The sequence below is a fragment of the Perna viridis genome, chromosome 5 (genome assembly GCF_037379345.1).
Source record: "Perna viridis isolate PV_CMFRI_1.1 ecotype Kerala chromosome 5, ASM3737934v1, whole genome shotgun sequence".
In the NCBI taxonomy this organism is placed as follows: Eukaryota; Metazoa; Mollusca; class Bivalvia; order Mytilida; family Mytilidae; genus Perna; species Perna viridis.
In genome coordinates, this window is record NC_142449.1 from 48,598,026 (window position 1) to 48,610,851 (window position 12,826).

At 35.6% G+C, this 12,826-nt stretch overlaps 1 pseudogene; it reads right to left on the reverse strand.

The window, feature by feature from the left end:
• Positions 1-3,335: 3,335 nt before the first annotated feature.
• Positions 3,336-5,050, reverse strand: LOC148618052 (uncharacterized; annotated as a pseudogene).
• Between the last annotated feature and the right edge of the window lie 7,776 nt (positions 5,051-12,826).

The following is a 12,826-nucleotide window of genomic DNA, read 5'->3' on the forward strand; positions in this document are numbered from 1 at the left end:
GTATGTAACGACCAATATGCATCAATTATTGAAGTGGTATAATGAACATTAACAGATCTAAATCGACTCAAAGCAACAAGAATTATGTCGATTGGTTTTACCCTTCTTTTTTTTTTTTTTTATCTAGACTGACTTTGTCTATAGAGAAATTGCTCCATTTAGCAATCAAAGGAAAACACTGTCCTCCTGTAATATTATTTAATGAACCGATTTTTGTCTCAAGCATTTCTGTTTTAACACAGTAGAAACCCAATATTCCTTCGATACATTGTATAGCCCGTTCGTAAAATTTAGAATTACTTTAACATTCTTTTTAAAACTTTACTTGTATTTCCTGATGTTTATTTCAGTACGTATGCTACAAAATATTTAAGGTAAAAATATTGTATTTCTCATGACCACTATTATTGTAACAAATATTAACGTGATGACTACATCAGGAATTTTAACGCTTACCCTACCGGTACACGCGGTTCATAGTCCAGGTTTTAACTGTACTGCCAAGGCTGCTCACTTTTGTTTATATGTCGTGTTCTTTTTGTTATTTCATGTTCTTTGTTGCCATAATTATTGTAACAAATATCAAAGTAGAAGATTTAATCAGCAAGTTTTACTTGTTTGGGTACAATTTGTACTTATTGTAAAATATGTTTAAACTAGATATAAAGGTTACAAGGTCATAATGTTACATTCAAAGCACACATCTCTATATATGTCAGGCATCATGCATGCAGGATCAAATTTAATTCACGTCGGGTATCAGCAGGGGTAGAAATTAACCCAAAATTTCAATTAACCAGCAGGACCAGTACACTAAAAAATCTACTGGTTCTACAGAAAATATACTGGTCCTGCAGAAACTGGATATATGATGAAAATGATAATTTATTACCATTAGTATGTATCTACTTAACAATCAATAACAATTAAAAAAAAATGCAACAGCGAACGGCTCGCATATCTGGACTAGCGTTAGCTTGACTGGCGTCCTTTTTGCGCCGTGATTTTGTGTGCTGATCTGAAATTTCAGTGAAACTAGTTGAAAGTTTGATGATCTTGTTACAAAGATTGCCTTGCTTATAATATCAGTTCTGCCCACACTGTTCTCTTCATTGTTTTCAGGACAATATTCCAGCCATTTGCGTTTTTTGCCATAAAGTTTGGAATTTTATGTTATTACCAATACGAATTCTATAATGTGATCCCTGTGTGGCGCCCCCTGTATGGGCAGAATAATATAGATGACGTAGACAGGTGTAATTTTTTTAATCTGTTTGCAAGTGATTGGAATGCGACAGATTGTGCTACTTATTTACAAATAACTGATTCATTTTGCAACAAAGATATGTATAGTGGTTAACAAATAATAACTAGTGAAACATTATTTTGCTTTAGACTCAAAATTTTGTCCCTTTGTTTCCTCGCTTCAAAGTTTGGCTGGTTTTATTAAGTGTGTCGAATTGTGTGTTAAATCACAATCAATGGCGGTCGGACATGTAAACATTCAATCAGTGGGCGTGGCTTAAAGTGATAATATCACATGGGTATATTAAAGTTTAATGAATACACAGTCAATATGTTTTACTTGCGCAAATAGGGAGATTGCAGTATGGAAATAAATTATTAGAAGGGACATATTCGGAGAACAAATCTTTTTAGCCACATATTATTTATTCTAGCTAGCAAGATAAAATTTTATGTAAATGAAACCTTATCATAGAGTTGCGTTACTTTGCTGCCTACAGATGTTTTTTTTTCATGAATACAACAAAAAGGACAGACTCTTAGAAAAAAAACAAAAGGAACTTCTAATGTCATTGCAGTTTTGGGAAATGTAGGATGTTAAATGTGTCAGATGTAGAAATACTGTGACGAAATCGACTTTACATGGCAGAATTTGTGAGTCGGTAAAAGGTACATCATCATCGAATTTTGTCAAAGACGAAAAATTCATATTTTCTGGAACTAAAACCTTTGAATATTCAGTATTTATTTCAAAGATTCACCTATGTCGACACAACGTACACAGTGCGAAGATGTATTCAGCCAAAGCATCGTGAATCAAGAATAAAGCTGTATCCACGTAAAGATTACAAAACTTTATTCCAGCTAGGTATCAAGTTTAAAGCACACTTTTTACTCTTTATCAGCCAGACGAAATGTTTGAAACGTAACCTGCTAAACAAAGGGCTTAAAACCTAACATAAGTCTAATTTTCGCCTGGCATCAAATTTGAATCACATACTTATTACAAAAATCAACTTACGCTGGACATGAGGAATGCAATCTATGTCGGACTTCAATAATGCAGGAGAAAGCTACTTTATGTTTGGCACAAAAAATCATGATTAAGCTTAATTTATATCAGGAATACAAGATAAGCTATCGAACAATTTCTTAACTGTAAAATAATAAAAAATGTTAATATCTCTTTGTGGAAGGAAGATGGAGAGTGCTCTATTAACAAAGGGGTTGGTTCACTAAGTACCAAATTTGGCCCAAGCTCAGTTTTTGACAAATGCTTTACAGATGGATACATATTGATGAAATAAATATATAAAAATATATAAATGTCTGAATATCAATTCTGCATTTCCATGGCAACCGATTTAATCTATCAGAGGAAAATCACAATTTGTTTCATTAAAATGCCATATTTGGTCATTTTATTCATCTTTGGTAATGACTTTCCTTATAACTTTGTACGAGACTTTGTAGTAGAATGAATGGTATATAATGCAAAATGAACAATAATCACAACAAAAACTAATGTTAATTGTATGTTTCCATGGAAACCAATCAAGTTTTAACAACAGTATCACCATTTCTTACTTCTAAACCAGCACAATGATGACTCATCTATTTTAATATGTTGTCCTTAAAGAACTTCATTATTAATTACTTTCAGAGAAGCTTTATAGTAGTGAAAATTTTCTAAAATTTATTAAAACAATTTGCAAACTTGCCACTGTCATTTATGAGCAGGGTTAATGTTAGACGTGATGAAGTGTCAAACAATCAAATTAACGTCAGTGGAAATGAACTATCAATTCTTTATTATAATTTCTTTTAAAAACAACATTTGTTTCATTAAAAATATTTTTATCTGCCATACAAATTACTACCGTTTTTTCATTCAGCTGGTCAACATATACAACTGGTTTAATTCATAATACCTGAGGAATAATTTAGATAAAACAATATTTTACAAATGAACTCAAAATGATGTTAACAACAAAAATTTAAAACAATAACAATTTCAAATTTATTGTAAGTAAGAAGAAAGCTCTCTTAAATACATAAATTATGAACAATAGATTACCACAATTCACTTTTCACTCCTCTATCACATTAGCTACACTTTCAGTCTCAGATTCTGAGGAATCAATAGCTGGTGGCAAATCACTTGCATCAGACAAATAAACACACCAATCACGTTCACCAAATGTTTGTCTTGTTCTCTCGCAACACTCAAAAACCATACAACAGCAGCTACATGCGCACATACACCAACTACACGACATCCAGCACGACAAGTGCAGTACCATGACTGAACATCATTAACAGAAATCCTTATCCACACTAAATATTTTGTTGCAGAAATATGTCTACTTTGAATTTTGATTCTGATCAAGTTTTGTTCTTCTTTATGAATAAATATGGAAGACTTCCCATCAATGTACTCCTGAATGTAGTAAGGAGAGAGTCTAAGCTGGTATACCCCAAGGTTTCAACTTCGAAGCTGTTCTTCATTCAGTTGAGGAGACGTGATGTCACTCTCCTCAATTGCAACCCAATTGGCTGACCTTCTTTCCAAATGATTTATCTTCACATATTCTTTAAGGTATTGACCTACAACATAAGATTGTCATAAATAATCTGAATACATGTATTGGTAAACAAAATTGTGGGAGGGGAATTGTGACCATTGCTGGTCATACTGTTACTTGACAGTCAGAAAAGCTTGTGACATTAAATGAGGCTCCAATTTTCAACATACAAAATGAACACTTGTATTATGTGTCCACTTGTCGGTTTAAAATATAATGTAACTTGATATAAAATCAGTAAATCCACTAACATTTATCAAAATATTACCTCAGAAGCTCTTTGGAGCATGTCTTGAGCTAGTTCTTCCTCCTGCTCTGTAATCAATGGACTGCTCAGTGGTGGAAAATACTTATTGGAAATTGCACAAACAATTTTGACATAGTCTCCAATAAATGGAATCTAGCTGGTTGGAAGAACACGATCAAGGTATTTGAAGTTCTTAATCCTGGCATTGGCTGATTCAACTACCCATCTGATCTTAAATATAAAATGACAGAATGATGCATAAGTTGTTATAATAACATGATTTCGAGCAACTGATTTCGAGCAACTGAACTTCTGTGCTAATAATTGCAATTACAAAAATAATTTTTAAAACGTTGTTAAAATATCATCAATTCCATCCATTTTATGTGATACTATCATAAGATTATTACATTCATTTCTGCCTTGTTAATAATAAATTGTATTTCTAATCAATATCATACATGTACTTTGGTAAACACAAAGTAAACATTACTGTACATCAAACTGTCAGTAAAGTCCTGTGAAATATATTCACCAAAGCTCATGCAATAACTATAATGATTGTCTAATGATAGTCTTATTTTTTTTTTGTTATGTAGTATACTTTTAATAATCAATGAAAGCAGATGTGTGTCAGGTTATAAAATTGTAAATAGTACCACAAACAATTTTAAGAATAAGACAAAATTACCTTAGTGATCCATTCTGCTTGTATTGGCATCATTGTCTGACATTTGTTTCTCTCTTTTTTACATAAATGCTGGTATTTCTGTCTGGATACCTAAATCTTCTAACAATGACAAAGAGTCACTAAACCCACGATCTACTACAAAAATATCGTCTTCATTTATGAATTCTTTAATATCATTGATATTTCTTTGCAGCATATCAGTCAAGGTCGAAGCATCATTGTTTTTGCTAGGTATGGACCAAGTATTGCAACAAAGTGTCAAGTTGTTGTTACTACAACCATTGGTTTCACAAGTGGTCTTGTCTTACGGAGACTGAAAGATCTTCTCTGGAATGAAAAGTTATTGCTCTTTTGTATATATATATAAAGAAATAGTTGGGCCGAATATCTTGAAAAGTGAACCAACCCCTTTCAATATTTCATCTTCAGTACACTTATGATCAAGGTATTAATTCGCATACACTATATAATGTTTACACGAATCATCTATTGGTGTCTATAAGAAAATACGGTCAAGTGAAAAAAACGCCGTTCTTTAAATTAAGAAGTCACGTGTCATCTATTGTAACTCTATTGCCACGTGCAATTTGTCGAAGCTCGAGGCATTGTCACGTATCTTCTGTCGTTGTTCGAGATGTTACCTGTTTTTCAGACTTGTAACATTAGATTGTTTTTCCCAACAAGCGTTGATACTATGTAAACGAAACTTGTGTACAGAACGGTCAAAGTTTGTTATTAGATTTAGTGTTAAAAGCTCCAACGAGCTTTGCTTAAAGCTGACTTGAGCTCATCGACGAACTAATATTTCTTTTTTATGCATATTCTTATTTAAAAACAAAGACACTATTTACCCTATTTGTTCAAAATTATTGAAGGACGTGGAAAATAAGCGGAACAAAGGGAAAACATCCCTTGCCATGCCTTCAATTATGTGGCCAAGCGATGGCAGCCATATTATTGTATGGCATTTTACAAAGTTGTACCAAGTGTCGACACAAAGGCTTTAATACGGAAACCCATTAGTGCCTGGTGTTCACTTATATTTAAGTCATTATAACGACTTAATATCTCGTTCAAACAACTTAGCTAACTCGTTTAAACGACTTAGTTTCTCGTTATAACGAGATAACTGACGTTGTTAGCTATGTCGTTAAAATGAGATACTAAGTCGTTTAAACAAGTAAGCCTTTTTGTTAAAACGAGATACTAAGTCGTTTAAACAAGTTAGCTTTCTTGTTAAAACGAGATACTAAGTCGTGTAAACAATATCCTAAGCGACATCACGCGAGAAGTAACGGGAGTGATTAATCACATTCACTTCTCGAACTGCTTTCGACGACGACAGATCGTCTTATATGTCCTATCTTCATTATAGAGTTTTCGCGCCGCATGTGGACTTCATTTCATGAATTTAAATTCGTGTCTCTTAAGGTAAGGTAAGTTATTTTATTTCTTTTGTTGTATAAACCGAGGAGGGTTATTTTGCAATTTGTTTAATTGTTTAAAACCCGAAGAGGGTTGTTTCCTTTCTTAATTTTTCAACCCGAGGAGGGTTAGTGTTTCATTAATATTTATGCTTTAATCCGTTTGTTTGTTTGTTGCTTTAACCCGAGGAGGGTTAGTATTTCGTTAGTGTATATTATAACCCGAGGAGGGTTAGTATTTCGTTAGTGTATATTTTAACCCGATGAGGGTTAGTATTTCGTTAGGGTATATTATAACCCGAGGAGGGTTAGTATTTCGTTAGGGTATATTTTAATCCGAGGAGGGTTAGTATTTCGTTAGTGTATATTTTAACCCGAGGAGGGTTAGTATTTCGTTAGGGTATATTTTAATCCGATGAGGGTTAGTATTTCGTTAGGGAATATTTTAACCCGAGGAGGGTTAGTGTTTCATTAATTTTTATGCTTTAACCCGAGTAGGGTTAGTATTTCGTTAGTGTATATTATAACCCGAGGAGGGTTAGTATTTCGTTAGTGTATATTTTAACCAAAGGAGGGTTATTTTTTTCGTTAATACTTCATTTTACTCGAGGAGGGTTGGTTTTCATGTTTTTTAGCCCGAGGAGGGTTGGTTTTCATGTTTTTAAGCCTGAGGAGGGTTGGTTTTCATATGTTTCTTTAGCCCGAGGATGGTTGGTTTTCATGTTTTTAAGCCCGAGGAGGGTTGGTTTCATATGTTTTAAGCCCGAGGAGGGCTGGTTTTATATGTTTTTAAGCCCGAGGAGGGTTTGTTTTATGTTTTTAAGCCTGAGGAGGGTTGGTTTTATATGTTTTAAGCCCGAGAGGAGGGTTGGTTTTGATATGTTTTTAAGCCCGAGGTGGGTTGTTTTGATATGTTTTTAAGCCCGAGGTGGGTTGTTTTGATATGTTTTTAAGCCCGAGGAGGGTTGGTTTTTATGTTTTAAGCCCGAGGAGAGTTGGTTTTATATGTTTTAAGCCCGAGGAGGGTTGGTTTTATATGTTTTTAAGCCCGAGAAGGGTTGGTTTTGATATGTTTTAAACCCGTGGAGGGTTAGTTTTATATGTTTTTAAGCCCGAGGAGGGTTGGTTTGATATGTTTTTAATCCCGATGAGGGTTGGTTTTTATGTTTTAAGCCCGAGGTGGGTTGGTTTTTATATGTTTTAAGCACGTGGAAGGTTGGTTTTATATGTTTTTAAGCCCGATGAGGGTTGGTTTTATATGTTTTAAGCCCGAGGAGGGTTGGTTTTATATGTTTTTAAGCCCGAGGAGGGTAGGTTTTGATATGGTTTAAACCCGTGGAGGGTTAGTTTTATGTTTTTAAGCCTGAGGAGGGTTGGTTTTATATGTTTTAAGCCCGAGAGGAGGGTTGGTTTTGATATGTTTTTAAGCCCTAGGTGGGTTGTTTTGATATGTTTTTAAACCTGAGGAGGGTTGGTTTTTATGTTTTAAGCCCGAGGAGGGTTGGTTTTATATGTTTTAAGCCCGAGGAGGGTTGGTTTTATATGTTTTTTGGCCCGAGCAGGGTTGGTTTTATATGTTTTTAAGCCCGAGAAGGGTTGGTTTTGATATGTTTTAAACCCGTGGAGGGTTAGTTTTATATGTTTTTAAGCCCGAGGAGGGTTGGTTTGATATGTTTTAATCCCGATGAGGGTTGGTTTTTATGTTTTAAGCCCGAGGAGGGTTGGTTTTATATGTTTTTAAGCCCGAGGAGGGTTGGTTTTTATATGTTTTAAGCACGTGGAAGGTTGGTTTTATATGTTTTTAAGCCCGAGGAGGGTTGGTTTTATATGTTTTAAGCCCGAGGAGGGTTGGTTTTATATGTTTTAAGCCCGAGGAGGGTTGGTTTTATATGTTTTAAACCCGTGGAGGGTTAGTTTTATGTTTTTAAGCCTGAGGAGGGTTGGTTTTATATGTTTTAAGCCCGAGAGGAGGGTTGGTTTTGATATGTTTTTAAGCCCTAGGTGGGTTGTTTTGATATGTTTTTAAACCTGAGGAGGGTTGGTTTTTATGTTTTAAGCCCGAGGAGGGTTGGTTTTATATGTTTTTAAGCCCGAGGAGGGTTGGTTGTATATGTTTTAAGCCCGAGGAGGGTTGGTTTTATATGTTTTTAAGCCCGAGGAGGGTTGGTTTTGATATGTTTTAAACCCGTGGAGGATTAGTTTTATATGTTTTTAAGCCCGAGGAGGGTTGGTTTGATATGTTTTTAATCCCGATGAGGGTTGGTTTTTTATGTTTTAAGCCCGAGGAAGGTTAGTTTTATATGTTTTTAAGCCCGAGGAGGGTTGGTTTTTATATGTTTTAAGCCCGAGGAGGGTTGGTTTTATATGTTTTTAAGCCCGAGGAGGGTTGGTTTTATATGTTTTAAGCCCGAGGAGGGTTGGTTTTATATGTTTTTAAGCTCGAGGAGGGTTGGTTTTGATATGTTTTAAACCCGTGGAGGGTTAGTTTTATATGTTTTTAAGCCCGAGGAGGGTTGGTTTGATATGTTTTTAATCCCGATGAGGGTTGTTTTTATGATTTAAGCCCGAGGAGGGTTGGTTTTATATGTTTTTTAGCCCGAGGAGGGTTGGTTTTATATGTTTTGAAGCCCGAGGAGGGTTGGTTTTTATATGTTTTAAGCCCGTGGAAGGTTGGTTTTATATGTTTTTAAGCCTGAGGAGGGTTGGTTTTATATGTTTTAAGCCCGAGGAGGGTTGGTTTTGATATGTTTTTAAGCCCGAGGTGGGTTGGTTTGATATATTTTTAAGCCCGAGGAGGGTTGGTTTTTATGTTTTAAGCCCGAGGAGGGTTGGTTTTGATATGTTTTTAAGCCCGAGCAGGGTTGGTTTTATATGTTTTTAAGCCCCAGGAGGGTTGGTTTTTATATGTTTTAAGCCCCAGGAGGGTTGGTTTTTATATGTTTTAAGCCCGAGGAGGGTTGGTTTTATATGTTTTTAAGCCCGAGGAGGGTTGGTTTTATATGTTTTAAGCCCGAGGAGGGTTGGTTTTATATGTTTTTAAGCCCGAGGAGGGTTGGTTTTGATATGTTTTAAACCCGTGGAGGGTTAGTTTTATATGTTTTAAGCCCGAGGAGGGTTGGTTTGATATGTTTTTATTCCCGATGAGGGTTGGTTTTTATGATTTAAGCCCGAGGAGGGTTAGTTTTATATGTTTTAAGCCCGAGGAGGGTTGGTTTTGATATGTTTTTAAGCCCGAGGTGAATTGGTTTGATATGTTTTTAATCCCGATGAGGGTTGGTTTTTATGTTTTAAGCCCGAGGAGGGTTGGTTTTATATGTTTTTAAGCCCGAGGAGGGTTGGTTTTATATGTTTTTAAGCCCGAGGAGGGTTGGTTTTTATATGTTTTAAGCCCGTGGAGGGTTGGTTTTATATGTTTTTAAGCTCGAGGAGGGTTTGTTTTATGTTTTTAAGGCTGAGGAGGGTTAGTTTTATATGTTTTAAGCCCGAGGAGGGTTGGTTTTGATATGTTTTTAAGCCCGAGCAGGGTTGGTTTTATGTTTTTAAGCCCGAGGAGGGTTGGTTTTGATATGTTTTTAAGCCCGAGCAGGGTTGGTTTTATATGTTTTTAAGCCCGAGGAGGGTTGGTTTTTATATGTTTTAAGCCCGTGGAGGGTTGGTTTTATATGTTTTTAAGCTCGAGGAGGGTTTGTTTTATGTTTTTAAGCCCGAGGAGGGTTAGTTTTATATGTTTTAAGCCCGGGGAGGGTTGGTTTTGATATGTTTTTAAGCCCGAGCAGGGTTGGTTTTATATGTTTTTAAGCCCGAGGAGGGTTGGTTTTTATATGTTTTAAGCCCGTGGAGGGTTGGTTTTATATGTTTTTAAGCTCGAGGAGGGTTTGTTTTATGTTTTTAAGGCTGAGGAGGGTTGGTTTTATATGTTTTTAAGGCCGAGGAAGGTTGGTTTTATATGTTTTTATTTAGTTTACCGGAGAGATTGATTTTGATTGTATACCTTAGACTGTAAATGTTTTCCATCTCTCTTTTCTTTAAATGGTTATTTAAGATAAAAAAAAATTTATTTGGATTCGGTATTAACTATATTTAATATTTTATTCAACTCGGTAGTTTTATTTTGTGCTCTGTTAAATGATTTACAGTGCCTTGTTGATTGTTTGGATTCAATCGATAATGTCAAATATCAGTTCAATTTTGTCATGATAGGGACAGGTTAAGTAGGACATCTTGATAACATGTTTTAGAGAATGTTAATTATTTGAATGAATAGTGCGGAAGTGCGCATTTTACAGGTTGATTTGTCGGTGTGTCGACATGTAGTTTTTCGTCAATAAGGAGACCAAAGGTCATCCAGAGGCAAATGTTTTGCCGGATCAGCGAAATCCGCCCTATTTTTATCCTCCTTTTTATCCGCCGATGCCGTTTGCCCAATGTTATCAAGGTCCAAATTTTCCTCCGTTTATGGGACCCCGCATACCAGGCTTCGGACCTAGATTTAAGCGTGCAAGGGGTGCATGTTTTTTTCTGTAAAGAAACTACACACTTTTTAATAACTGCCCGAAAATGAAGAGGAAATAGACTGCTATTTGTATATGTTATAAATTGTGTATACTGAGTTTTTATGTTCCATTTTTTTTTTGTCAGATCGAATCCGTTTTCTTTCATATTTATGCATATTTTCTTACTTTCATTTCAAAAGGGTCTAATCCTTTAGTGGCTTTTGTCACGTGGAATGAAGGTTTGAAATCTTTTCTCTGTAATAGTTAAATTTTGTTTTTATTTTTTTGTAGGAAGGCCCAGTGAAGAGATTTAAATTTAATCTAGTCGTTCCTGATCGGAAAGTAGATTTGAAATTTTGATCTTTTAGAGATTATTGATGACAAAATGATGAAAATTGGGTTAATTACAGAGGAAGTGTTCTCAAACCTCCGTTTAATGTTGCTTCCGCTGAAGAGGTAGTCACCGGGAATCAATTGATTTTGAAAAATTTCGGGACCATTTACCTTGCTAAATTATGGAATAAATGTGATTTTCTGACAGAAGGTAGCGAATCCCATCAGGAAGCCGGCCTTGAAATCTTAAGTTTAGGGGTGAGTTTTGGGGATGGATGAGTTTTGGGATTTGTTGATTTTAGGATTCGCTGGTTATGCACCCAAGTTCATTCATTGCGGAACCAAAATTTAATGCCCAAACTAAATCAGCATTCAGTTACTTGGAATGCGGTGGCACTTAGGATAGTGTCATATCCTAAGCGACATCACGCGAGAGGTAACGAGAATGATTAATCACATTTACTTCTGGAACTGCTTTGGATGAAGAGAGGGGTATTTCAACTGATTGTAATGTTACTTGACACAGTTTAGGCATTTGCTGCAAATTCGCTTCCGATTGGAAGGTATTTATTTCCATCCTTGATAATTGACTTTTAACACCTGGTTTTGTCAAGCATTTAGACACTGTATGTCAGGAAAGTTTCATTTTACCCACCCACCCCCGCCCGTCTTCTCTAGTTTGTACACCTATGTTACTGAATGCTCCCCAAAATGTTATGCCCAAATTAAATCAGCATTCGCTTACTTTGAGTGTGGTGGCACTTAGGATAGTGTTAGATGCTAAGTCGTTTAAACGAGATACGAAGTCGTTTAAACGAGTTAGCTATGTCGTTTAAATGAGATACCAAGTCGTTATAACGAGATACTAAGTCGTTATAATGACTTAGAAATAAGTGAACATGGGCACTAATGGGCTTTAAAAATAAATTTCGATTTTTTATTCAAATTTTAGATAATGATCGATATAGTATGACCATCCATACCTTGAGATAAGGTTTGTTCACAATGTCGCAGTTTCCCTCTGTTGGTAGAACACACATGATTCTGCATCTTGTGAGCACCCAAGCGGGTTATAACAATAAGGAGAAGGCGCATACCTGGTGCACCTCGTTAAAGAACTCCAAGTTTTTGCTACAGTCCCAGATGCCAATTTATTCTTCAGTTTCTGAATGTATATATTTGTTAATTTGGGTTATAGGGTGTTTTGTCTTTGCCCCGAGATTACGGATTTACTGTTTCTCGTTCTAATCATGATATATTTGCTTTTATTCCCTCTTATATACTCTCCCAAAAAAGAAACGCAACATGCAACTTTTTTTTTTCAAAATATGAATTTAAAAAAAAAAGAAGTTGCTTGATACTGATTTGAAAATTTTCACATGTTAAATGTAAAATGCCCGACAGTTGAATTTAAACTTCTCATAGTGGCCCTTGATCATCTGTGACCTTTCCGGGTAAACGTAGGTAACGCTCCAAGAAGAAGGGGCACGGGAATAAAAAGGGCAGTCAATTACCCGTGCGAATAATGGCAGGTCTAGTGGGTATAAAGGACACCTACCCGTTTAAATGAATTCAGCCATTAAATTGTAACCCTTCTAAGATATGCCAAGACTATACACAATTTATCCAGAACATCACATCAGCAGACCACGATCCCTACATCCGGGAACCTCCCCTGAGAAATCGTACAGTGAAAAGAACAGAAACATCATGACGTCCCGTATCCCCGACAAATATCGACATATTCAGCCAGAAAATGTTTCCGGGAAAACGACGTACGTGTCTAGACATACTTAGTTTGGCGCAAT